Source organism: Erithacus rubecula (assembly GCF_903797595.1).
Source record: "Erithacus rubecula genome assembly, chromosome: 6".
Classification (NCBI taxonomy): domain Eukaryota; kingdom Metazoa; phylum Chordata; class Aves; order Passeriformes; family Muscicapidae; genus Erithacus; species Erithacus rubecula.
In genome coordinates, this window is record NC_136688.1 from 42718968 (window position 1) to 42746087 (window position 27120).

The 27120-nt window shown below is 35.3% G+C and overlaps 1 long non-coding RNA gene across 1 annotated transcript in view; it reads left to right on the forward strand.

Annotated features, from left to right (window-relative positions):
• Window positions 1-3425: 3425 nt before the first annotated feature.
• LOC306803871 overlaps window positions 3426-27120 on the forward strand; it is a 39220-nt gene continuing 15525 nt past the window's right edge. The window contains exons 1-2 of the long non-coding RNA XR_013774732.1: window positions 3426-3482; window positions 12849-12924. This is a non-coding gene — a long non-coding RNA (uncharacterized lncRNA). The remainder of the gene's footprint in view (window positions 3483-12848; window positions 12925-27120) is intronic.

The window sequence follows — 27120 nt, forward strand, 5'->3', positions numbered from 1 at the left end:
ACATGGGAAATGTGTCAGCAGTGAATGATGATTTCTACTATATATTTTTGCAAGAAATCAGATTTTCACTGATTCTAGAAATTCTAGATTTTGAAAGCATTCATCTAGAAAAGAAGGAAATATTGATGTACTTCATCATCATCAAGGAGAGAAAATCTCTAAAAATATGATTTTCTCCCCTTCTTAACATACACACAAATGTCAAGAGAAGCAAAAAAAAGCAATCATTGATTTCTGACAGCAGAAATTGTCCCAAATAACTTCAGTTATTAGTATTTTCCTTCATGATTACTTACTTTGATAATTTTACGGTGGATTGTTGTTTGGTTGTTTTTGCTTGGGTTTTTTTTTTTAATGCCATAATGCCTAATAATGTAATATTACTCTAAAACACAAGAAAATACCTTTTAAGTTTCAGATATTGCAATTAAAAGACTAGGTGGGTCGTTAGAATTTTCTGATATGCTAGAACCTTTTGTAGGGATCAAACCTTGAATTGTGCATGAAAAAGACAATTTTTTATAAAAAGGTGAGGCTTGAAAGACAATCCACTTTGATATATTTTTCTGATCAGATTTGCTATATGAAGCATTACACTACTCCCTTATCTGCTCTGAGAGGACTCCACAAAAAGAGAAAAACAAGAAACACAAACCAATATATATCTTGTACTCACAAGAGCAATTCCCAGAATCAGGTGTCAAGGCAAATAGAGATAGTCAAAAAATTGTGGGAGTGAGAATTAAATTTGTGATCTAATGAAAGAAGGTAGAAAAAGTTCAAAGAAACAAGAAAGTAAATAGCAATTAAGACAAAACTGTGATGAAAACTAAAAATTAGGAAAAATCAATGTATTTTTCTGTAACGTATGGAAACAGGATTTATCTCAATGGTTCTGAAGTCAACTCTGCTCTGGGGAAAGTCTCACTGCATGCTATACCTCAGTCTCTTAACCCATCACTAAACACATTTTTTCAAAAAAGGGAATAACACATTTCCTCCTTGAGGGCTCTGAAATGAAGGAGATGAATCTACATGCATTTCTTTCTGTGCAGTGGTTTGTGTGCTGATTGAAGTAGACATGAGGAAATTGGACCAAATGGTGGTGTTAAATCCATTAGCAAAATGACATGTTCATATGAAAACAAAAAAGGCCTGAACTTTAACAGTTTGTACAAGGAAAAAATGTACAACCAGGACAATTAACTCCCTTGTGAGTTATTATCCTACTAAGTATTTGTTTAAAGTTTCACCATATGTAGAGACTTGGCACATGTTACAACTTGTGTTCAGAAGTTATTTAACAAGTGTCGTCCTAAACCATCTTATAATTGGAATTATACTTATTTGATAAATAGAGCTAATTTAACAGAAAAGCTCTATTCTTGGACATGGATTTCTTTGTAAACCACAGGATTTTAAACGTAGAGCATGTGATAATTTTCAACAGAAAAGATATTCAGGTGTAGAACCTACTTCAGCAGACCTCATTACTGAAAATACTTTGGAGAATGACCTGAATCCCTCCTTGCATATATTTCCAGAACTGCATACATAATTCTAGAAACCTATTTCTAGATTAAAAAAAATGTAACTGTTGAGGTGTAAGAGACACATAAATACTGCAAATTGCCTCACAGTAGCTTATCTTCTCCAAACAGAAGATGTTCAGGGCTTGAATGTTTCAGCTGCTGGTCCCTTGGGAAGCCTTTGCTGACACCAAGGGAGCCATTGACAAAGGCACTGTCCAGTCTGGGCTTGAGGGTAGTGAAGCTGTTGATGGTTTTGTGAATACTCTTTATCATGCTTACATCATGAACTTTGTCGAAGAGGGCTGGAAAACAAATGGAAAACAAAATTGGGAAACTGTGCCTGCATGAACTCACTCTCATTTCTGCTACAACAGAAGGAGCCCTTGGTGCTTGGCCACAGCACCAGCCACCCCAGTGATGGTCTTGGTGACCACCCTGTCAGCTGTGGAGCCCTGTGTGCCCCTCCCCATGGCAGGGCTCTGCAGCATGGCTGGGGTCAGGCCATGGAACATCTGGTTTGATGAGGAGAAAGGTGCCACAGTCACTCCTGAAATGGAAGCAGCAGGGATGTGCTGCTGAACAGCTCCTCAGGCTTGCTGAAAACCAAATCCAGCTTTGGACAGAGGTATGGACAGGAGATTTGTTATTCTTCTATCTGATGTGCTAGCACCCTGACAATGATTTTGGTTAAAATTATGTTTGGGTATTTTAGTTAGCATTTTTAGAAAGATTTTGAGTTATTTTTAGCAATTCAGAAAATGAATTTTGCTCATAATACCATATTTCTGCCTATCTGTCCTTCACTGTATCTTACTGACACATGGAAGATAAGTTTCAAGGAAATTAAGTCCTTATGAATTTAGTGAAAATAGACAAACATGTAAAAGAAGACACACTGTCTTTCTCACTGACAGGACCGTTCTGCTAATTAATGTCATTGTAAGATACAAGATAATCCATATAGGAGGAAGATATTATAAATGAAAGCCACAGAAAAGGACAATCCTTAGGTTCAGCTATCTATTATGTGAAACTTTAGACTGCAGTCAGGTCATGGTGATGTTGACAGAAGCATTCCATTTTGCAGGATTTCTCTGGAATCTGATACTTGACAGAGCTGCACTTTTTGGCAACTAGCTGTGTTAATGATCTCCTAACATGAGCTCACTCCATGCTGTCTCAGTCTTGTAGCTGGCAATTGCCATTAAAGGGAATTAGGTGATTGCTAAGGCTAAGTGCAATGTGGTGTAAAACATCCTTGTTATTATAATGTCGGTTTCGAGGTTACATCTTAAGCCTTTGGCAACAAGCCTGATGTGCTGCATAAACAAAATGTCCTATTTGTAGAAAACACACAATGTCTGCTGTCAGAATCAGCCTGTCAACACATGAGCAAAAGTCAGGTAGACATAATTCAAAAGTAACCTAATTTATTGTACAGTAGTGCTGTTTTATCCCACTAAATCTATGAAATGCTATGGCTGCCAAAAAAAAGGGCCTTCACACAATGAAAGAGGCATATTTCATTACATTTACTATTTTCTATTTTCTTGAAGGAGGATTTGTGTCATGGATATTTGATTGTGCATGGGGACTGTAGAGGAGGAGATCTATACACAGCAGACAGCTCCACACTAACTTACGTATCCACATCTAAACCATAAAATAACTGATGCTATTGTAGCTGATGTTATCTTCAGTGTCATTCAAGTTCAAAAATGTTCTTGGATGTTGAATAGCCCTTGTACCTATGGCACCAAAGGGTGTAAGCCCATTGCTTCTTCTTCCAGAGACACTGCAGGATCTTTTTGTTTCCTACACAAGCACAGTTAATTTTACTATAAGAATTTATTGTTGACTTGCCTGTTATATGAATTTCTGTCTTTGTGGCTTGGCATGCTTCACAGATCATCTGTATTGAGAAGCTTTTGTTTACAGGAGATTAAGCTGGTGAGTCATGAATTATGCTTCTTCATCTACCCTAATGTGGCATGATTTCTAGTTGTACCCAGACAATACAGTTCTGTTTAGAAGAAACTGAAAAATATATTGAAAAGGTGAGAAAATATCCTCTACATATCCAGTTAGACAGTGATTTCAATTTCAGGAAAAAATAAAGATGGTACAACAGAAATATTCAAGCCCCTGTGGCAATATTCATGTATACAGTGCCATGCAATTCTGAGCCAAGCCATTATTATCAACTAAGGCAGATTTGAAACACTTTGCAAGTATTTAACTAATTCTGTTTCTGTATGTTAAACATAAGAGGTTCATCAATAATGTAATTAATAGATTTTAAAATCACCAATAAGAAAACCTACATAGGTTTTCCTTAGCTATCCTAAGCCCCCTGTCACAACCATATTGATGAAACTTGTGGTAGTCATGGAATTATAATCATAGAATCAGAGAATGGCCAGGGCTGGAAGAGACCTAAAAGATGATCTGGTTCCAACCTCCCTGCCATGGGCAGGGACACCTTCCATATCAGATAGCTGAATGCCCCATCCAGCCTGGCCTTGAACTCCTCAAAGGATGGGCCATCCATGGCTTCTCTGGGCAAGCTGTGCCAGTGCCTCACCACTCTTAGAGTAGAGAATTTCTGCTTAATATCTAATCTAAACTTGGTCTCTGAGTTTGAAGCCTTTTCCCCCCTGTCCTGTCTCTCTATGTCCTTGCAAATTGTCCCACTCTGTCTTTCTGGCAGGCCTCCAGTCTCGTGGGTTCTCCAGCCCTCTTCATGACCGACCTCTTCTGGACTCACTCCAACAGGTCCAAGTACGTCTTCTACTGGGGCCCAGACTAGGATGCAGCACTCCAGCTGGGGTCTCACAAGAGTGGAGTAGAGGGAGAGAAGCACCTCCCTTCTCCTGATGGTCACACTTCTTTTGATACATTTTGATGGTTTTCTGGGCTACGAGCACACATTGCCAGGTCATGTTGAGTCAACAATTGAACAACATCCCAAATCTTTCTCCAGTATTAAATGCAGATGAAGAAGATAGTACAGTGCTCAGCCTTCATCAAGGAGATTATTCATTGATATTAGACAGCGTAGATAGCATGACAGTCAAGAGCATCAGTCTGAATTTTCCTGAAAACAAGTGAATCTCCAGTAGAGCCATGAAAATTATACCTTTGCAAAACACACATGCACCTCCCCTACAAGACAGAAGTATGAAGATGGTTAGAATTTTCTTATAAGCTAAAATGTGAATATCATGTCAGGTATATTATAATAGGTTTCATTGTCTGGGTATAACATATCAACCAAATTACAAAGTCATCTTTGCACTTTTAATCATGATTGCTCGCAAGTAGATAAATATGTAATAATCTAAATATTAAAATTTTCTCTTTAAATATAGAAAAACTTCTTTAAATTACGTTTCTGAAATTTGAATTAATTTCTAAATTCTTGGGGTTTTTTGATCCACTCAAATGTGGAAAAAAATTCCTTGAGTTCATACCAACTTAATTTTCATAGAGAACTGAGTGATAAAGGGGTCAGCCAATTGGTGGGAGTGAAGCCCCTTGGTGGAATGTGCTAGATCACACCATTACAGTCCCCTTGTTGAGAAGGAGCATTCTCACCAGCCCAAAGACACACCAAAGGGTCCCAGGAGAAAGAAATCTCTCTCTAAGCTGATACACTTTTAGTCTTTATTTTTTGATTTCTCTTTTACTCATTTCATAACAACACTTGCAACAATCCTGTGTCTTTTCAGTACCAGTTTGGCTTGAGAGCAGCAAGATAATATAAAAAATAGAACTTGTTTTCGATTTGCTGTTTCCAAAGTTTTATCTGAAACCATAATATTTAGAAATGTTACATAGAAATATTTAGAAATCTAATACATTATTTCAGTAAGAAACATAGGATCTTCCCATGAGCATTGCCAATACTGATATCTTACATCTGGTCGTCTCCTGTGTCCTACTACTTTTATGGGTTGTAACCTCACTCTGAATTGTGTGTACATGACTTAAAAAAAAAAAAAAAAAAAAAAAAAAAAAAAAATTGTAGCTGAGGAAATTATGTACTCAAAAGGAAGAGGGCTAAGGAAGTGAAAATGATTTTGCAAGCTAAATGACAGGAATTGCAGTCTCCTTGCAGTAAGTCACAAACAGGATATAAGTTTACTGTCTTGCTTCTTATACATACATGCTTGTCTTTGAAAAGCTCAGCTTAGTGACTTTCTGCTTACAGCTAACTGAAATTGATGATTGACTAATTAATTCTCCATCCATGCCATAGAAAATTATTTAAATTTTCAGGATATTTTATTCATTTGAGTATATTTATGTAAATATATGTTGTCAAGGCAAAGAGAAGTTTTGTCTCAAAAACTCTGTGGATGTATAGTTAGGAAGTCAGATGTATGTTATCAAGATTTTGTGATTTCATAGTACATGGGATTAAATTAAGATCTCCAAAAATGTCCCACATTTACTGGATTAAAATATGCTTTATAGTAACAGACAATTGAAACAGTCTATGCAGGTTTATATGTTCCAGACTGGCCCATCCAGTTTTTAATCTAACCCCAGAGCATTCAAGATTTTTTGGGTGACAATAATAGTGATTTTATAAGTACCTCATGGTTTGGAGTCAGATGAGCCAAGCTAGTCAGCTGGAAGCCAGGGATGAAGCCTGTACCTGCCTACTCCATCTGGTAACTCTGTAGCGGTTATCAGTTCATTTGTGTTTACAGCACAAATGGGAAAACTTGTTGATGTTGCATGTAACTTTTTAATATGCTGTAGCATAGAGACTGCATAATTGTCACGTTTAAAAGAATGAGGTTTTAGTACAATTCTCCAGTAAAAGACAACTACTCTAGAAATAAGTTCCAACAGAATTTTCATATTAAAAACAACGTGAAAGGAAATAATCCCTGCAAATTCTAAAGAGCAAGTGTTACTTAAGATAAAATCTCTCCTTCTCTGGGTATTTTCCAGGTGCAATGAGAAACAACAAAACCTAGTCCAGAAATAAATAAAATAATTAATTGGTTTGTAATTACTTTCTGTGAATCATTGTGTGTGGCCAAGAATAGTCTTTCCATAACAGAAAGGATCCTCAACCCCACATGATTTGATTCTGATTGCACATTCAGGAAGATTGATATGCATATATATGAAGATTGTGTATAATTGTAAAAGGAAATGCTATCAATAAAAATATTTGCAGCAGTTATGCTAGATAATCTAGTTCCTAAAATACAATATTTCTATGTGAACAAAACAGAACTCATTTGAAAAACATTTCTCAGCCTTAACTGGCATAGGGAAATAAAAATGCACAAGATATCAAATGAGCTCTTTTTCTTTGTGTCTTTCCATAAAATTTAGCAATTTGAATAATGACTGCATCTTTTTCCCACACTTCATTATTCCCCTGCTCACCAATTACTTCAATTTAAAATTGGAGAGTAATTTAAAAAAATAAATTTAGATAAAGTCAATATAGCCTTCAACCTTAGAAAATGACAAGTAATTTTACTGCCCTGCAAAAATCAATGATTTAAATGTGACTATAATTAAACCTCTCTTATTTTTGAGCTTCAATTTCAGTAGAAAAGTATATTGAATATCAGTGAAAAACAATGGAAATGCTTGAGCCAGTTATGGAATTGGTCAACACTGTCAGCTTTTGCATTATAGTAAAAATTTACATATTTTGTCACAACACCACAGCACTGTGTGCCAATCTGCAACTTGCAGATCCTTAATAGTCCCTGCAACAAAATTATGCCTTTTTTTGCTTGTTTGTTTATGTATGGGCTTTTTTTAAAATTCTGGAAATTTTCTTTTTCTGGTGCTAGAAAAAATGATGGACAGCAGTCTGCACCAAAATTAGATGCTATTACCTAATAATTTCTGAGATTATGCTCCTTTCTCTGTTCTCCCTTAAGCAATGCTAATCAGAGCAAAAAAGTTGAAACTAAATCAGAATGGATGAAGAGAAATAACTGGATGCTTACCTTTTCTTTCCCCTCACAAATGACAGCAGAACAGAAAGCTACTTATTCCTGATTTACATGTTGGAAAGTGACTACCTGAAAATTCAGTCCTTAGTTGGTGGCTAAATTTATAAACCTATTCAACAATCTACAAGACCTATGCAAGACCCAGAAACCTAGGCAGAATTCGAGTCTCTTTCCCCAAACCCTTTCTTTTTGTTATCATCCCCACCTGGCCTCCATGAGACTGCTGTCCCAGTAGGAAGCAGGTTTTGATTCAGAGAAATCCCACCCTTCAGATTCCAAGGTAGAGCCAAAGCACCTTGAGCTGGATGTGAAGCTGGTTCAGTGTATTTATCCCCCTCTGTGTGTGGAGAGCCTGGAGGGAATCTCCACTGAGGAATAAGTTACAGACACTCATATGCTTTACACATAAATATCACTGAGAAAAACCTTGCTCTTTTTTGGATATGTTTTTCTATATGTCAGGGGACCTTTATTGCTAGCTGAATATACATTATTTTCTCCCTTACCACATAGGTGCATGTGACATATTTAATCAGACAGAATGTAATAGTGTCAACTGTTCAATGACTGTGGGTTTGGATTAAAGCAGCAAAACTAGTTTTATTTTCTATAGGTCAAGTTGTCTTGTGCTGAGAATGAAATAAGCCAAATTGGCCAATGGAAAGAATCTATTCTGAAACAGAAAAGTGTCTAAGAGGCTTTTAAAACTAAAGGAAAATACACATATATACCCTTATATGCAAACCCTTGGTAATGTCCCATTAAAAGTACTATATTTTATGTTCTGTTAATATTTAAAACTGCTGTCACAGAGGAGTAGGCTAATTGGTAACTACAGTTCTGTGGGTTTTCAGTCATTTTGCACTGAGTTGTCTTTACATTCACTGTTCTATTTCTCAGTATGGAAAAAATATCACATATGCATCCAGACCAATAAACACTTTTATTTGTCTTATTAACTTACCCATGATGCAAAATGGACAAATTAATTATATATAGTAAGTTAACATTCTTAATTGTTTTTATTAATTTTCTGCTTTTGAGTTCTTTTGGAAAGAAATATGTTCATATCTGGAAATTATATCTGGATATATAATATATATATTGTAACATATAATATCTATAATATCTGGAAATTTTTGCCTAGTAAGCAACTTACTGTTGCTTACTAATCTTGCCAGTTGCTAATTTAAAAGCAGTTTCTTACTTGTTGGAAATAGAAAGAGGAGGCCATTTCAAATAACTTGCTATGCCTAAACAGTGTTCACATAACCCTCATTACACTTTTTATGAAAAAAATCATGTAGACACTGTACTGAAATCTGGAATAGATTCTGTAGATCAGAGTTCTCAAACTTTTAAACATTCCCACATTCGTGTGATGTTTTAATGAGCTTTCTGTGGAGGTGACTTTATTTTTTCTAATAACACTATGGAGTTGGGTTGCACTAGGTCCAGAGAAACACTGCCATTTTTTATAATCAGCATGTATTCTGTGTGGATCTAGCCTTTTATGTCTACAGAATAGGTAATAATTCAACACTCTGTTGGCCATGCAAAGCATAGAGATAAGGATAGGGGATTTTGCACTGACAACAAAGCAATTTATTTTTACTTTCATTTGACAGTGTCTGCTGTACCCATGTATGCATTTCTCTGTATGCATAACAGAACACACAGATCTAAAGAGAATAATGAATTCTAATGTACTGCATCATTAAAAGTGCATCTCTCAGACATGATGTCTGTTTTATATGCTTCAAAGCAGAACATAGTATAAACTTCAGTATAACCTTTCATTCAGTTTTACAGAATAAATTTGTATTAATTAACCAGTGCATAAATGAAATTAATTCCATGTGCTGTGGCCAATGATAATAGATTTATAGCAATGATTCATTTAACTTTCAAAGCCTCTCTCCACCCAGAAAACCAAGCCTATAAAAGAGAGTTGGAATACTCTTGAATTAAGAATTTTCAACCTCTTTTAAAATAAGTAATCCTAGAGACAAGTTCTCAAGAAAAGACTTTGTTTGCCACATCCTCAACAGGAAAGATTTCAGACATTTTTCGTACATTTTTACCAAATTTTAAAACTCTTTAAATGAAATGCAGTTATAACTGCATAACTGAAAGTCAGCTAGTAGACAAAAACCTACCAAAGAAACATAACCAAAAAAGCTCAGAACGTGAGATTTTTATTTGTTTTAAAGTTGTTTATGCCAACATAAATTAAGAATAATTCTACAGGTTTCAGTGTACTTTAACCAATATAAAATAAGCATTACATTTAAAAGAGTGCCAATATTTAAAATAATCAACTTCTGTATTGGAACTAAAAGTGTGTGATGGCTGAAAAGATCATTCATTCATTCATTCATTCAGTTTCGTGTTTCATTAAATAAAAGAATATCTGGTTCCCACAAATATTTATGGTATTATTGACCTTGAAATATTCTTGTTGTTCTCTGTTCAGGAAAAGATTTAATGCATTTTTTGGGTGTGGCCAGCTGAGTCCCCAGGTCAGTAATGATGCCATCCACAAAATCCTTTTGCCTTTGTGGACTACAGTCAGGCCAGCTCAGGTTTTCTGCTGACCTAAATTGCTGAAATTTTGGTTGTTTCCAGACTCATGCCAGCATGAAGAGGAACCTTGTGTATTGCAATGGAAAAGTGGTGGTCTTGTGGTGGTCACAGCTTCACAGGCACCCTATTATTTCCAGCCCTTGTCACAGGAAAAGAAAAAACCTGGAAAGAAGTGGCAACAATTAATCATTCATTCCCTCAAAGTAAAGTTGGGGATCTGATGTCCCCGAAATTAATTACACATAGTTCACATATTTTTATTTTCCATATTTTATATTGTATATTTTTTGTAAGTATAATGACCTGGAGTGGGAATCTGTTTAACCTTATGCTTAATCCAGTCTTTCCTACAGGTAAGCAGAAGTTATTTCTGGAACTGCTCCTCCTGGCTTATTCATACACAATACTCTTCTATATTTCCTATAGTCTGAAGTGATTTTCCAGATTTTCTGGCACTCCACAGTGTTGTTTTAACGCTCTGTTGGCAAATTCTTCTCAGATGGTTCCTTCTGTTTCTATCTTTCTGAAATAAATTCCTTTTCTTGTAAAAGTTGTCCTGTCTGTCCAGTGATATCCTATTTACAAATACGCATCTTTCTCTTCTTCAATTTTAACAGTAACGTTGAACCATATTACCACGACCTAAACTGAAAGATGATTTATGCCTACTGATAATGCCTAGAAAATTTCTGATTATATGTATAGTTGTTGAGGACTAATTCTAGTTAACTCATGCTGAGGTCAGTGATAAATATATAAGGAAGACTAAAAGAGTACATACAATCATAGAGCTCATGTTGGGCTACAGCTGAAAAGTGATTGAAATATAATATTAGTGGGCACAGTGGTGTAAATGTTGAGTAATAAATTTAAAATATTTAGCCCTTCATTATGATGTTTTCCTCATTGTCTTTGATTCTATCTTCAGGTTATCTGGTTTGATTTTAAAAAAGCACATTGACAGCAATGGATTGCAAATATTCATCTATGCAATGGAAACAGCCTGGTATTCCCTGGTGCATGTCTTTGGAGACCTATGACCCCAAGCATTCTTTGGATGGATCAGCAAATTTCAGTAGAATAACAGAAGGGGCAATGTCAAGCCACCAGCTTATCAATTGCTAGTTCAAATTTGGCTAAGTCATGTCTGATGGCTTCAATTTCATGACTATATGATCTGACCTGTTCAAAGTCCTTAATGTAATTTGTTGCTGATTGCAATTCAGGTCCCAGTGGAGCTGAGTCCAAGCCACAACAGAGATCACTCTAACTGACATCAAGTGTCAGTTTTCTTGGCAGGCGTGGATGGCAGGTCAAGGATTAACTACAGTGTGAAGACTCAGTTCCTTTCCCAAGAAAAGAGCTCACAGAGGATACTTTGAGTGCTTCAGGGAAAGTCTCATCTTTTGTCTTTTGTGAAGGATTTGATCATTTATAGCAACATGTTGATATTTACCACATGGTTCATCCAGCAGTACATTGCATTTCAGGAGATAAAATCACCTGTCCTCATATACACAGTGATATCTTCTGATTTTGAATTACTGTTTTGTTAACCAAGGTGCTTCCCCAAAATCTATTTCCTAAGATTTTTGTTTCAAATGTTTTCGCTGAAATATGTCTTAAGTTTTTTTCCCATTTACTAGAATCTTGGAAGTAACATTATGGGTTTTATCACAGTATGCCTTTGTATAATGCTTTTGTACTTTCATCTAAACATGTATTATATTGAAGAGATGTTGACTTTGAAGATCCCATGTATATATTGTTATACTCTTTGTAAGTTCATCTGTTTTGAGATTTAATTAATGATTATCCATACTGATGCTATTTTCTCAAAAAGTAGCATATCCTACATAAGGCGTTATGAAATCAGAAACCCAAGAATCATTAAATATTATTAAAATAGTGATATTTTGAAATAAAATATATGATTTCCCTTTATTACTATTCATTTTATTTGAATTTTTGTTAGTGCCTTTCTGAGACTGTGAGTCATCTTTCCATTTTTTTCCTCTCTGGGGAGGTCAGACATGAATGCATTCCTTTAAAAGGATTGCTCTTTCTGTTTGTTCCTGTGTCTGAAGAATGCAGGTGACTGAGATCACTAATGATTACCAAAAAATTACTAAAAATCACCATCTATTGCTTAAAAAGTTATAGAAAGAATATTACAGAGGCATTTTTAAACTTTTGCTTTTTCTAACTGGCTTCTTTTTGTTGTCTTTATTGCCACGGGTCACTTAAGTTCCCCAAATCTGTTACTAAGTCCTGATGATACAAGCAAAATACATCCTTGAAGAAAATTGCATAAGTATTTTTATGATAAGTTGTTTATTTAAAAGCCATAATATTTTTACAGTAGTCGGAAAACCAATCCAATGTATATACATTAATCTGTATGTTTATTGGTTCTTTCATTTCTGCCCAGCCCTTAGCCCTTTCTTGTCTTCCATTTGTGATTTCAGACCAGGGTAGCAGTATAACAGATTTTCCAGTTCTTTCTCTTGCCTGAAAACCTGAAACTTCCTTACAGTATGCAAGTTCTCATGGCGTGTATGCCTCTGCAAAATGAACTGGAGGATTTTTTTCAAATGGATAGTCACAATTAAATTGTCATGTGAGTGTGTCACTGCAAACTGAGACTTTTGCGGGTAAAATATAGACTAATTCTCCCTGATTTCTGCAATCATAGGATTTCATAAAGATGTGTTGGGAGTTTAAAGAGGAAGAGAAGGATACAAAAATGTGTAGGGAACAGGGGAACTGCAAGAAGAAAATTTGTCCCTGTCAAAGTTTGGAGCAGGAAGGTAGGCCATTTTCCAAACTTTCCTTTCACAGTTTGACAGATAATTTTACTTGTGTGCTCACCACAGTACGTATTTTGGGAGAATTCCAATGTTTGCCTCTTTAATAGTCCTTATAAGAGGGATAAGTGTGGCTGAAGTCCATTTCCAAAAGACCTGATAAGGTTCAAAACTTTTACCTCTTCAGCCAATGAAGTGCTTCAGCATAGCTATGAAATAATGTAAATGTGCTGTGAATTTGGCCAACCAATGCTCTGATAATGGACCAAGTCATCAGCACACTATGAAAAGGTTTCTGCACATCATGATCCTGACCATGAGCTAGAAGCAATACTTTTCTTGGTTTTAGAGGTTAAAGGGGTTTCAAAGGTGTTAAGAGATACTTTTAACTATTTCTGTTACCCAAAACACTTTTTTTTCAGAGAGATAAAAATCAATTTCCTGCATTCTTATCTATTGCCATTGTATTATTAAATGAATTAAAATTTAGATTGTCTTAAGTTTCTCAGAGTAAGCTATGAGAGTTAGACCTTATGTTCCTCACACAGAAAAGTAGCTGCTAACAAATTATTTTACTCTGCATCCCAGAATAAGGTCAACCATACCTGAATTTCAACTGTCTGATTCAGATTGTCAAAGAGCAATTGAATTTCTCTCAGCTTTCACCTATTGCTTGTGATGTTGCTATAATGTTTCATTAAACATTGCTCACAAATAAATTTACTGAAGAGATCTTGACCCTTTTAAATGAAATATCTTGAGATAAGATGTATCACTAACCTGAAATAGTCAAAAGGTGAATTTGACTAGTAATTGCAAGTCTCTTCTTTCCTTGTGTCCTGTTCCTCCTTCTATCATTTCTATGACTGTTCATTTATAAAGGCACTTAGGCAGATACTCTTTATGGCTGAGAGTATGCAGTGAGCCAAATGCAGTCCTCACATTGCTTAGAAAATGCAGTAATAAGTAGGAACAATAACAAAGAAAAAAAAAAAAGAAAAAATATCCACAAATTTTTTTAATGTGGCAGCATTTTTCAGAAAAAAATTGCTATATTCTCACAGATCACTCCAGCTATGGGTATGTTTGATTTATTGTGAATCTACAAAACTTTACTCCAGTAACTGTAAACATCTTTTCTGGCTGCTTTGCACCTCCATATCTTCAAAAACATCATGTACCTGTAAATTCTTTGTGCTCTTAGTACAGTGGATCAAAGAAATTCTTGATGCAATGACATTGAAGAAGAAGGAATTATATACAAGTTCAACACATCATATACTATTGCCTCCTATTCCATTTGCAGCTCAACACCTTCTGCAAAGTTTTAAAATATTCTTAATGTAAATATCAGAAAATAAAGCAAGGTTTTTTATTACTATATTTTGCATCCCTTATCTCAAACTTTCTTCACATTCACATTATGATCAAATTAAGTTTAAGAATTCCTCAGATAAAGAAAAGAAGACAGAATTAATTAAGTATGGAAAAAAACCTCTGAACTGGAGTCTATAAATATTTTTCACAGATACAGAAGAATATCCATATCATGTAGATAACCAAACTAAAAAAAGTTAAGGTAACAGTCTCACTGTGCAGCAAAAATATATAGAGCAAGTTTGATATTAGTGCAGAGGGGGAGAAAGTCTCCAGTACCTGAGATGACAGTTTTATAATTACACTTTTCAAGTTTATCTATCAACATTCTAGAGGCAGAATGAATGAATACCTCTTAAAAAGTAAATCTCAAAATTTTTTGCCTAGTTTCCTTAGAAATATTTTCTTTTCATGGATATTTTTGCACTCATTAAAACTGAAAAAATTATGAAAAACTATGAGTTTCATCAGATCTTTCAGAGAAACCTCTGGGTTTCACATCAGCCCTCCCCCTCTTGTGTGTCTCCATGCTCTCCCCTTTCTAAGCAGCACTCAACCTCTCTGACAATGAGTTCCCTCTGAATTTCAGCCCCAGCCTTAAGCACATTTAGTTTCCACAATAAGTAGAAAAAGACAGCTTCTTCGTCTACAGGCATCTCAAAAAGTCTTATAGATTTATATTTTCATTTTTCTTATACCAAGATTTGAAAGTCTGAGGATTAATTTCAATGCAGACAGTTCAAGGCTTGAAGATTTCCTGTGCTACAGTGTGCCAGGGATGAATATCCTTAAGCAACCCTCAGAGACTTTCAAACATTTAATTCCAAATGCTTACACTTCTGTAACATACTTCTTTATAATCCTTTTTCATAGTACAGCTCAGAAGAAATGGCACCAGTTTGTTACAACATGCAATTTGAAATACAGCACCCTGTATTTTCAATAGATAAATTTTGCTGTAATATGAAATCTACCTTTCCAGGAATTTTTGATTCTCTTTGCTATGGTATCTCACTGCATATGGTAAAGAAGGAGAAAAATCCTAAATAGATTGCTCTATTTTAAAAATTATTTTCTATTTCTTCACTTTCAATGTGAGTGCCACCATTCATTATTTTCCTTTTATGTGTAGCTATTTCAATTTAAATTCTTGCAGTAAGTACTTAGACTCTGGGAAGGCACCTGGACACTTTCCTGAGCAGAATTTGTTTTTCTTACTCTGTTTTTTCTTTTCTTGATACCAGCAAATCTGTGCAATTTCAAACACCCTGTGGTCCATTACTCTTGGGATGTACATGAATTCCACTCTGTCCTTCTGGCTGCTTGAAATGAGATTCCATGTGAGGAAATTTTCCCTCTAATTCCCACACTCAAGTAGAATGTGAACTGGGATTTGAGTTCTTCCTGGCCAACACTGCTCATTCTGTTCTTCATAAATTGTGTTGTTATTTCTAGACCACTTGTAATTGTATTTTTATTGGCCTTCTTCATATATGTTTTGTTTCCACATAGTCCTCAATTTGGTGTGTTGGCTTACCTTCTGATGTAAAAAGAGAATAATACACTGTTTTTTCATCCTCAATCAAATCCTCATGTACTTCTCTATCATTGGACAGACCCTAAGAATCTACTCTTGGGATACTTCATATTGTAACTAATTCATTAGTTGTAGTAAACTTCTCAGAGATCTAATTTTTCACTTCTAACTTAACAAGTCATTGTTAGGTGATATGATGTATTGACTTGGAAAATAGCAGCAATGTTTTGTCAGCCTTTAATAAATTTAAATATATCTGGATCCCAGTGTTGTACTCATGAACTCTCCTCTGTGTGCCAACTTTCAACATGATGCTGAAGCTGCTTTGCATTACAGTGTGACAGCAGTATCCTATGGATAGATAAGAAGGTTAGCTTTTGCACAGTGCTGGTTTTCCTGTCACAGTATATTGAGAAGCATTAATCCTTCTCACTTGAAAGAAACCATTCCTCTAATCTACATCTGTGTCATGTCAAGGTTTTTATTATTTTTCTCAACTTTTGGCAAAAAAATTATATACTTATTATATCATTATAGCATTTTAACTCTCTAATTTAAAATTACTTAATTATTAGGTTAAAATGTGGTTTTGTTTTGTTTTTTTTTTAATTTTTTATTTTCTAGATTACTTCTTACAAGTTCTCCTTATTAGAATTTCCTACTCTCTTTAGACTATTACAAAGTTTTTCCCAAAGTAAATCCTCAGAATACACACATGACATTTGTCTTGACTTCTTGTTGTACATTGCCGTGTATCTTTCCTGTCTGCTATTAGAATAGCTGACAAATTTGACTCCAGAATGCACTTCAGTGATGCACGAGGGAATGTTCCCATGAACTAGATTATGTTGTACTCCACTATAAACTTGGCTCAAGAATTTGAATACCAATCAAAATCTTTCCTACAGCTTAACAAGTTCATGCAAAAAAGTAGGGAAAAACAGATAAAATAAGACAAGTTTGTAATGATGTAATGATGTAACAGGACTGTTTGGGAGGATTTAAAAAAGAAATTCCACTCATTGGTCTGGCCAATGTGTAAATCAGTAGTCATTTGGGTGTAGGTCTGCTACATAGATTGCTTTTTCACCAGAAAGGGCCCATTGTAGGCAGCTATTCTCACTTGTATTATTCTTCCTTAATATAACTTTGTAAAAAAAATTTTAACCACACTAAGTGGATATATTTGGCATATTTTGAGGTTTCCATGTAATAATTTATTATTAACTATCTATTATTGGAATTTATAGATTCTTGCAGTTTAACCATGTAATTGGAAGAGATAATACCAAGAGCCATCTATTCTGTGGAAAATTTATAAAAAGTAGGATGAAATTTCAAATTTTGAAATTTATTTCAGAGAGATCAAAAATACCAGCTGTTATCATGGCTGGATCATATTGTTTGAAAGTGCAAGTTTTATCTTAAATGTAAAAATGCAGAAAAATGCAGCAATGGTCAATATGTTATGGAGAGTAATCTTGACTGGAGTGAACTGAGGTGATTTCTTAACATACTTAAATTCTGTCTGATGGATTAATTTCCCTTCAGTTCTCTGGCTTTAAAAATTCAAATAAAATTCTGAAGAAACTACCCTAAAGCAAATTCTGCAATGTCCAAGACCTTACTTGCATGTATAGCCTTACAGTGAATTGGAGAATGAAACCTCAGGGGATGACTAATGGTCAGAAAAGAGAATTTGTGTCCAAATTCAACAGACTGACACTGACTCATGTGAATATTAGTTGACAATTTGTGTATGTTTTGGTTATCCACCTAGGGACATTACTGTGTGTCTGTTTTTTTTATTTAACGTTTTCTCTCCAGTATTCTTTCTTGCAGTTGAGGAATAATTAATGAAAAGTGAATAAATTCAGTTAGGAGCAGACATCTGGTGGAATGAGAAGTGCCTCAATTAAATAACTTCTGTCAATAAAACTCTGTTGGTATGAAATCTAAATAATCTGTGGAGGAAGAAAAATGCAGTGAAACACGGCTAGCTAAAAAGTTAATCTAAGAAGATTCTCATTAAAGTATCCAGAATTTTGTGAAAGCAACATTATTTAATCTTATTGATTGATTGGCATACCTTATCACATCAGATGGACAGAGAAATAGAGTAAAGAACAAACAGCTATTTTACTTGGATATGTGAAGCAATTGCAACAGTCCCCTTAAATGCTGCACATTGAAGAGTTAATGAAAAAATCTGGTCAAGGTAGAATATTGAAGCATGGCCTTCTCTGGTAGAGAAAGCAGCAGATCCATTAACATGACAGCTTAATGTTCAAGTTAACATCTCATTCCAACATATTTTGCCCTGTTTCTGTCTATGCATAAAGAACAGACATAGATTTATTGCTTCACTGTTCTTTTTGTTGGAAGAAGTGAATTTAACTAATCAGCAAAGTGAATGGACAGAAACCTGTGCCTTACTGTTTTGCACAAATGAGTCAAGGAGCCATCAGAAATTTTTCTCTGTCTATTCTCTTCAGTGAATCTCATAAATGTATCCTGGTTTCTGATTGTAATTGTTCCTTAATTATTCCAGAAAAAGAATTAAAAAACTGAATCCCACTACATTATTTCCATAAATGCCTCAAAAATAAGAAAAATATATTAATTTGGCCCAAAGTCTTCTATTTGGTTAATTTCTACAAAAATTTTCACTGTGCTTAGGAAATAGTAGTGCAGTAAATTGCAATTCCTGTTACTGCACAGTAGAGCCCATATTTTAGTCAGACAAGATTGATGGAAAGTATTTGGAAAATACTACCATTGCCATTTTTCTGGTAGAAAGCTGAAAAAAAGAAATATTAAATTTCTTTCCCAAGAGGAATTCTGTAGCATGGTCAAGAACAGATACATTTGGAACATACTCTGTATATAGTTTTTTTTTTTTCTGCAAAAAGGTATTTCTTCTCATTGTAAACTGAAAATGTTTTACTCTGCATCATTGTACTACAAAGCACCATACTCAAACAATTTTAAGTTAAAACAATAATTATATTCCTGGAGACTGGAAGAAGGAAGACATGATTTCAGTAAGACAGTTCTGGGCCTAACTTTTGTGTTCAACTTCAGCACTCTCATAATTGAACAGGTATCTCATGGTGTTTCCAAGTTCAGAGTAGGATGAAATGTGACTACTGCAGTGAACAATACTCTAGGAAAGCCATGTTTGCCAATAAAGCCTGTTTGATTTGCTCTATCTTCCTCAAGAATTTTGGACACCTAACAATATATTTCCTGCGGTATTTGTAGGAATTGAATGTTCTTATTCATAGGTGATAAAATCTAAAATAGCAGATCGAGACATTACAGAATATAAAGAAAAAAAACAACAACAAACCAATAAGACCTAAGAACAGCGTCTGGGAATTTTACAATGGGTGATGCTGTACTTTTACACAAAACTAAATATTGCTATCTTATCATTATAAGATGACAAAAAATACAAACTTGGACAAAATGCATGGCCACTTGCCCCTGTACACTTGTTACAGGTTAATGCTTATGTCTTACAATTTTTAGAGTATCCCTTTAAAAGGGACTTCACTGAGACTTCCCTGTCAATCGATCATGAGGTCATTTGGTCAGAAAAATATTGTCCCACCATCATGCATATACCTGCACTTAATCATGTGCCCAGTTACAGACCAGAGTGAAGTACATTAAAGAAAGCATTTATTAACTTTAAGAGTGAGCTGTTATGTTAATGGACACACTTCTGGCCATGCAAAAGAGGATTATAAATTAATAGATGATAGAAAATGTGTTCTCTTCTTGAAAAAAAAAATAAAAAAAAACAGCTAATATTTAGTGCATGGTCTTTATTGCTCCAATTAAAAGAATAATCATTCCAGGCTTGCCTTAACTGGACAGCACTTCTGCTTTAACAGTCAGCCAACTCTAGCATAAGCTAAACAAATCTATTACTTGCACTAATTCAGTTTGGAATTTATTTTTTTAAGATTTGAGAATAATAGTGTTTTTATTAAAAAAGGTAGAATAAATAGATTATTTCTAAGGTTTCACTGCTTTAGTCATTATTGTCCAGACAGTAAAGGGTGGATTCGAAAAGGAACTAGGGCAAGACTGTCTTCATAAATCACACAGTTGGTTTTGGATCGGGTTTTGGCAGTGAAAAAAGCAAAAACTGCAGCTAGCAATTCTCTTTCATTAAAAAATGATAAGCGTTTTTCTTCAAACCAGAAATAGTGTTGGTTAATTTAATTTAGCCAAAAAACGTCATAGACCTGAAAAGTGATATGAAGACGAACTATATTCAACAAAAATATTGATTCAGATTCTTCACAGTGGAATTAGCACAGAGAAACTTTGGACACAAATTATTTCTAATTTATGAGACTACACCATATGTATGGACATTGGCAGCCTGACCATTTGCAATAGAGTCAAGTACTTTGGAACACCTAACAAGTACAGCTTATGACATAATGGGATAACATTTGTGATTTGTTTGCTTGAATGTGCATATTGGCATGTAGCTTTGAGATATTCATGGCACAAGCACACGAAGGATATCCCTTTCAAAATCTGAGGTCATATGTGCAGATGATTGGCATGCAATTTTCAGGCATTGGAGAGGAGCAAATGGAAGTACTCTAGAACTTTATGTGGTGACTGAGTCTTTCTCTGTAATGTTTCCCAGCTGTTCCCTTCCCCAAAGAGAATGCATGACCCAAAATAGAAAGCAACCTCCAAAGATGCCTCTTCAAAAAGATAGCCCTACCTCACTGCTCCACAAAAACCTTCCACATCCTGAAAGAAAACCCTAATCACATTCCCAAGGAAAACAATGATTTTAGTATTTGGTCCAAACATCATGCAATACAGAAATATTTTAATATTAAGCTAGAAACATTGCTGAGCCAAGCTGTTGAATTTTGAGAGTGTTTAAAATTTTACTGTAAATCACTCCCTGACCCTGGTCACTGGCCTGGGTCCAGACCAAAGCTGCAGACCATGTACCTTGGAAAGGAGACAATCCTGTCGCTGCTCTGCACTTCACATGTTGGGATTTCTTTTTTTTTTTTTTTTTTTTTTTTTTTTTTAATTTAGGGAAAATTTAAGGCAAAATTTAAATACGTTTACATGATCTACAAGTAGAATACAGAAATTACTGAAGAGCACAAGCATCCTTTGAGAACACAGTAAATTTACAAGGTGGTCAGTTTTTTCATGCTATACTGTTGTTCCATAGAAAAATATTAGTTCTCTAAAGTGTCTATGCTTTTCCCAGTAACACATTTTTATTCCTTCTATAATTTCACAGGAATATAGCTCAGAATTTCATTGGTTAGGTGTGTTATTGCTGCTGTTGTTATTGTTGTTTTGTTAAGGGAAGGATTTCCTAACCTAAAATGAGAAGTAGAGCAACAATGATAATGTCTGGAGTGCAGAAGTCAGAAAACATTGATTTCATATTCTGCCTCTTCCTTTATGCCTACTGTTATGAAACAGAATGAGAACAGCTCCATGATTTAAGAACAAAATGGAAATCCCTCCTATCATTTTAATTATTTTGGAACCTGCTGAATGCTTGACCATTGCAAAAAAATAAAAAAGCCATTTTTCTCTCTTGCCTTGTGACAAAACATGGAAGAAATGACATGAATTCCCTTATATATTCAGTATAAACTATTTCAATTGATGTTTGAGATTATATGTCTCGTTTTAAGATGAATGCATCTACTGTCATTCCCTTTTTTTGCTGGCTTAATTTACTAATTTAATTTGACTCTTGATTAATCAATAATAGATCTATCCCCTTAACTATTTCTTAGAGTGTTTTGGAGGTATTTGTACAGAAGTAATGATATTGAAAATGTCTTGTATATGTATAAACTTACGGATTTTATCTCATTGTCATTATTTAGCACTTTCTTTTTACATTCAGAGGAAATACATGGTCTCATTGCTCCCCTGGCCTGCCTAACAGTCCTGAAGGGTGTACTGGTTGGCTTCTAGTGATTTAGTTCACCTCTGATCTATTCTTTTTTAAGGGCACTTAAGATCTCTCTAAAGAAAATGATAGCTCTATACAGGAGGATTATTAAATAGCTACAAATTCACTTTCTTTCAGAACTTCAATCTCTTGTTTGCTAAATGTATTTCATCTTGATTACCAAAAGTGATTTTTCTAATGCAAAGAACACCATGAATATAGTGACATCCTGGAAGAGCTGGGCTATAGGGTAAAACAATAATGAAGAAAATCTAAAAGCTGGTATGGAACTGGTTAACTGCTTCTGAAAGTGACTGAAAGCAAATGTTAATATTGCCCCTTGAAATAATCTCATCAGGAAATCTCTAAATGTGCATGTGCAAACTTGTATATGCTCACCAAGATGATTGCTAAGCTTAGATTTTGTCAACTAAGATTTTTGTCATCTTGATTCTTCTTAAATATAGTCTTCAGCACTACTAGCATTAAAAGAAATCCACTTCCCTACTGTTTGGTGGAATGAAGGGAGGAGCTGGGCAATAAATCAGAATTGCTTTGTTGTACTCTGTACATTTTTATATTACTTGTGGGCATTGCCCAATAGCAACTCATTTCTACCAGAGAAATTGTGTAGTCTGCCTCAGAGATATCCAAAACCTGCCTGCATCTGGTCCTGAGTAAACTGTTTTGAGCAGAAGAGTGGGGTAGGGTAACTCCAGAGCTACCCACCTTCCTCAACTGTTCTCAGATTCCACAAACCCTACAGAAAAATTGCAACCATTTCCCTTCTAGCCAAGCATATTTAAAAAGAAAATAATTATAAAACTATATGTGCACTTTTAATTTCCACAAAAGCCAGGAGAGCACCCTTTCAGATCCCTTGGTACCATGGTTTTACTTCATAAACCAAATAAAACTAAAAGCTCACTAACAAAGGCAAGTTAGCCTTTCTTTACAACTCCATGTTCTGTATATAGATAATTAGTATTTGTTTACTTTTGTTGTTGAAGCATTTAGAAGCTCATACTGCATATTATCATGCCACAAAATGTTGATCTATGTAGAAAAGACAGAAAGTAGAAATATTATAGTAATATTTAAGAGTTTGAAGGGCTGGATGTTGGAATCATGAGGAGCTGTGAATCTCTGAGTTTCAATAATATCCATGAGGTCTGAAAGCTTTTTTTGTGAAATTCTCAATTAATATTCACTGACAAAATTCATGCAAGAACCACCCACAATTGATAGAAAGAGCAATAACAAATGTTTTCTGGATCTTATTCTGTCTTTATAAAAGCTTATTTGAGTCAGGTTTAATACAGCAAATATATCTTTACAGTAGCTTAAGCTCACTAAGCTCCCCACACACAGCAAGAACCTTTCCTGGAGTCACATCTGTGTAGAATCTAATTTGGTGTGACCAGATCCTAGGTAATGTTATGTGAACCTACTCTGCATATTTTATTTTGTTTTTTTTAAGTATAGACACCAGTAGGCTTCAAAAGTCTGCATTTTATAAGGGTGTATGTTTTGGAAGTCACAAGCATATATATGGGAACAGGAAAGCAGCATTTTAAGCAGCATAAACCCACAGCTGTTCAATGAGCCAGAGTAAATAAAGTTCTGAAAATAAGTCTTCCCTTCCTTGTCTCCACAAGATGGGTCCTCTTTTTTTATCCACTTTGCAGTTAATTGTGTTTAGTTCTGTCTTTAGCCTCACAGCACTATCTAGGTGACTAGAAAAGCATTTTGCTTTTTATCACTTTCGAGAATTTGTGTTAGATTTATTTGTTGCTACAAGTAAGAAAGACCCACTCAGGCTGGAGCTGATCCATCCAGATCTAAATATCCACCTCCCATTCAGCTGTCTTTTTTATAGTGGAGACACCTAAGTGTTTTTACAGTGTGATTCATGTTCTTATAGATGTGATTCATCTATATGTGGTTAGAATAATACACCATCTCCAAAGACTGTCTTTTTTTACTCTGTTTATTTTAACAAGAGATGAGGGTACAGAGCTCATAAGGCTCTATATGCATCCCAGATGCCTAAAACCAGACATAAGGAATACATATATATATATATATCATCCTGAACTTCTGCTGCAAGCTTTCTGCTTTCCTCATGCTTACCTGAATTTAAATGGTGGTCCTACCAAATTTTTCCTCCTCACAGAAGGGTCTCTGTTGAGCTAGAGCTCAGAGGACAGGACAAGCCACAATCTCATTTGGTGCTGCCACCCTTCCCTCCAAGTCTGGGAAAACAACACCACAGCCCAGATTAAACAATGAGAAACCCAAAGGACCTATCAGCCATCAAACATGAATTTAATTGACCTCTGTTGAATCTGCCATCACATGACAGTCTTTAATTAATTAGATACATATTTGTGCCAATTACACATTTGCAGTTACCTAGTGGTTCATTACCAGCTCCATTTTTTTTTGGCTATTGCTGAGTTCATGAACAGAATAGGCAGAATTATGAGTGTGTCTCTAGACAGAGGTTGTCTTGTTGCAAGTTTTTTCTTGTCTATTAGATCATAGAGAAAAAGAGTTTTAAGATTCTCATATTGATTTTGGAATGTTTATTGACAGAAGCATTGACTGATAGACTATTTAGTGGAAATTATACTCATATATTTAGATGCTAATTTTTTTTCTCTTTATTTGTACAAAAGAACACTCCCGTGAAAGTTGTTTCTTTATTTTCTTTTCATGAAATACATTTGAACTTTCTACTTCTGTTTCCCACTAAATTTTCCATTCTCAATAAAGTATTTTAGTATCAGAGAGAGTCTGAAATCCAGCAGAACCAACTTCAAAATCCTTACAATGCCAAACTCTAATAGAAGAGGTTGGTAATATTCCAGTGAAAATGTTTGTGGATATATATTAGGAGACATATCAGATTCTCTAAGTCTCCATATGTTCCAGAAAAAAAAAAAGTTATTTTAATTTTCCCTCAAAGATACCTTAGCAATATTTCTTCTGTTATCTCTTTGGCTTTCAGCAGCCTTCTCTGCTTCATCTTTTACATTAATGGAAACATATGACCACATAATAAAATAAATATGCATCTTGCTTTCACATTTTATGCCCTGGAAAACTCACCAGTCCACATACTTCAAGTCTTTCTCTGGCTTTGTCACAATGTTCTCTCATTTGAGTAACAGTTTCTGTTGTATCAGTCATCATAAAAAAAATTTCTAACAAATTTTCTTTATTTAGTTTAAAAAAAAGGCTATTATGTTGACCTGACTAATTTGCTTCATTCTTTCTAACATTGACTTATTTCTACAATACCATCCAAATTAAAGCTTTTTAGGTACACATGCTCTCAGAACCACAGAATCAAATAGAATCATTGACCAGAGTACACTGAGTTGGAAGGGAGCCATCAGGGCCATGGAGTCCATCCCCCAGCCCTGCACAGGATATCCCAAGAATTGACACATGCCTAAGAATATTATCCAAATGTTTCTTGAACTCTCTCAGGTTTGGTGCTGTGACCACTTCCCTGGGAGTCTGTTCCAAGGTCCAATATCCCTTTGGGTGTAAAACCTTTTCCTGATTTCCAGCCTAAACCTCCCCTGACTCATCTTCAGGCCATTTGCTCAGCTCCTGTCGCTGGTTGTGAGATTGAAGAGATCAGCGCCTGTCCTGCCCTTCCCCTCACAAGCAAGTTGTAATTGCAATGAGGACTCACTTCACTCTCCTCCAGGCTGAACAGACCAAGTGACCTCAGCTGCTCCTCATATGGCTTCTTCTCCAAGACTTTTACCATTCTCATTGCCCTCCTTCGGACAATCTCTCATAAGACAATGTCTTTTTCATACTGTGATGCATGCAGGACTCAAGGTGAAGCCACACCAGTGCAGAGCAGAGAGGAAAAATTCTCTCTTGCTGGCTGGTGATGCTGTGCCTGACTCACCCCAGGACATGGCTGACCCTCCTGGCTGCCAGAGCATTTTTCCTTTTCATATATTTGGTTCCCCCCCTCTTTTCTCATTCCTCTAAATGAGGTGTCTCTTGTTTCCTATCAGCTAACAGGACAATCAAAGCTGCTGGAATTTAGCCTTGACTTTTAGCCAAATTTTCTTTTATCTCCTTGTCCTTATTCTCTTTAACTTTTCATGTCTTTATTTCATAAAGGTTAAGATGCTACCCTGACTTCAGGTAAATGACTCAAATCTGCCCAGATAAACCAAATGACCCTGCTTTTCCCATCAGGAAACTTTTGAATATGCATCTTGTACAATTCCCTGATAACAGGCATCCAGCCAAGACAATATCCTCTGGAAAATGCCTAACATTCAAATATGTTATCCCTTAGATTCATGAAACTCTAATTTCCTAAAAAAACTTCTGTCTTCTGCATGGGCCTGATGTGAAGAGATTTCCACATCTACACTTCATGTTCTCTAGAGAGTATCCAAAAAGGGAAAAGTCTAACTTCTGAAGTTGGAGATATCATTGGAGATATCAACTCTGGTTGTCTGAGCCAGAGTGAGGAGAAAGGGGCAAATTTCACTGTGCAATTTGTTTATACTTTAGAGCCAGAATATAGTAAAAGCCTACCAGAAGTACCCCAGACATAATGTATTTGTGTGATTTATAAAGATGGATGCAAAGAATTAAATTCTAAACACCTTTAATAAAGCTGTGGGTTTTTTTGCAATTGATAGAAGCAACCAACTTGTACTGAGGCCAAAATTAATTTAAATTTAAAAGTGCAGGTATTATGTGTTAAAATACAAGATTATCCTTTTAAGTTTCATATGATAGTTGAAATCCTATGGTAGAAAATGACATATTTAATACAAAGCTTTGTCTTGCTTTAGTAAAAGTAAAAATCGGATAATCTGTTGAAAAACTATCATTGATTATACAGGTACAATATTTTAATATGACCTGAGAATGCATATTTAGAACATGTTGAAATATCAGTCCAGACTGAGGGGCTGGATGAAGCATTTTGTAACCTCCTGTCTGTCCTCCCACCTGGGTTCCATTTGTGCAAAATCCAGGGCACATAGGATGAGGCAAATAGCACAAGTCCAAACCTCATCCTGATATGAGGCAGGATACAGGATGGCTGGGAGCCCAGAAACTCTCCGAGGTCTCACAGTTTGCACATAGCCTGAAACAACACAGAAATGCCAAAAGTGATCTCCAAGACAAGGAATATGCCACCTTCTTATCCCACAGAGAGGATTCTTAGAAACCAAAACAAAACAAACTTTTTGTGAATAACAGTGGTGGTGAAAAGCAGCTGCATTCCTGTTCTTTGCCATTATGTGGAGTACTTTCA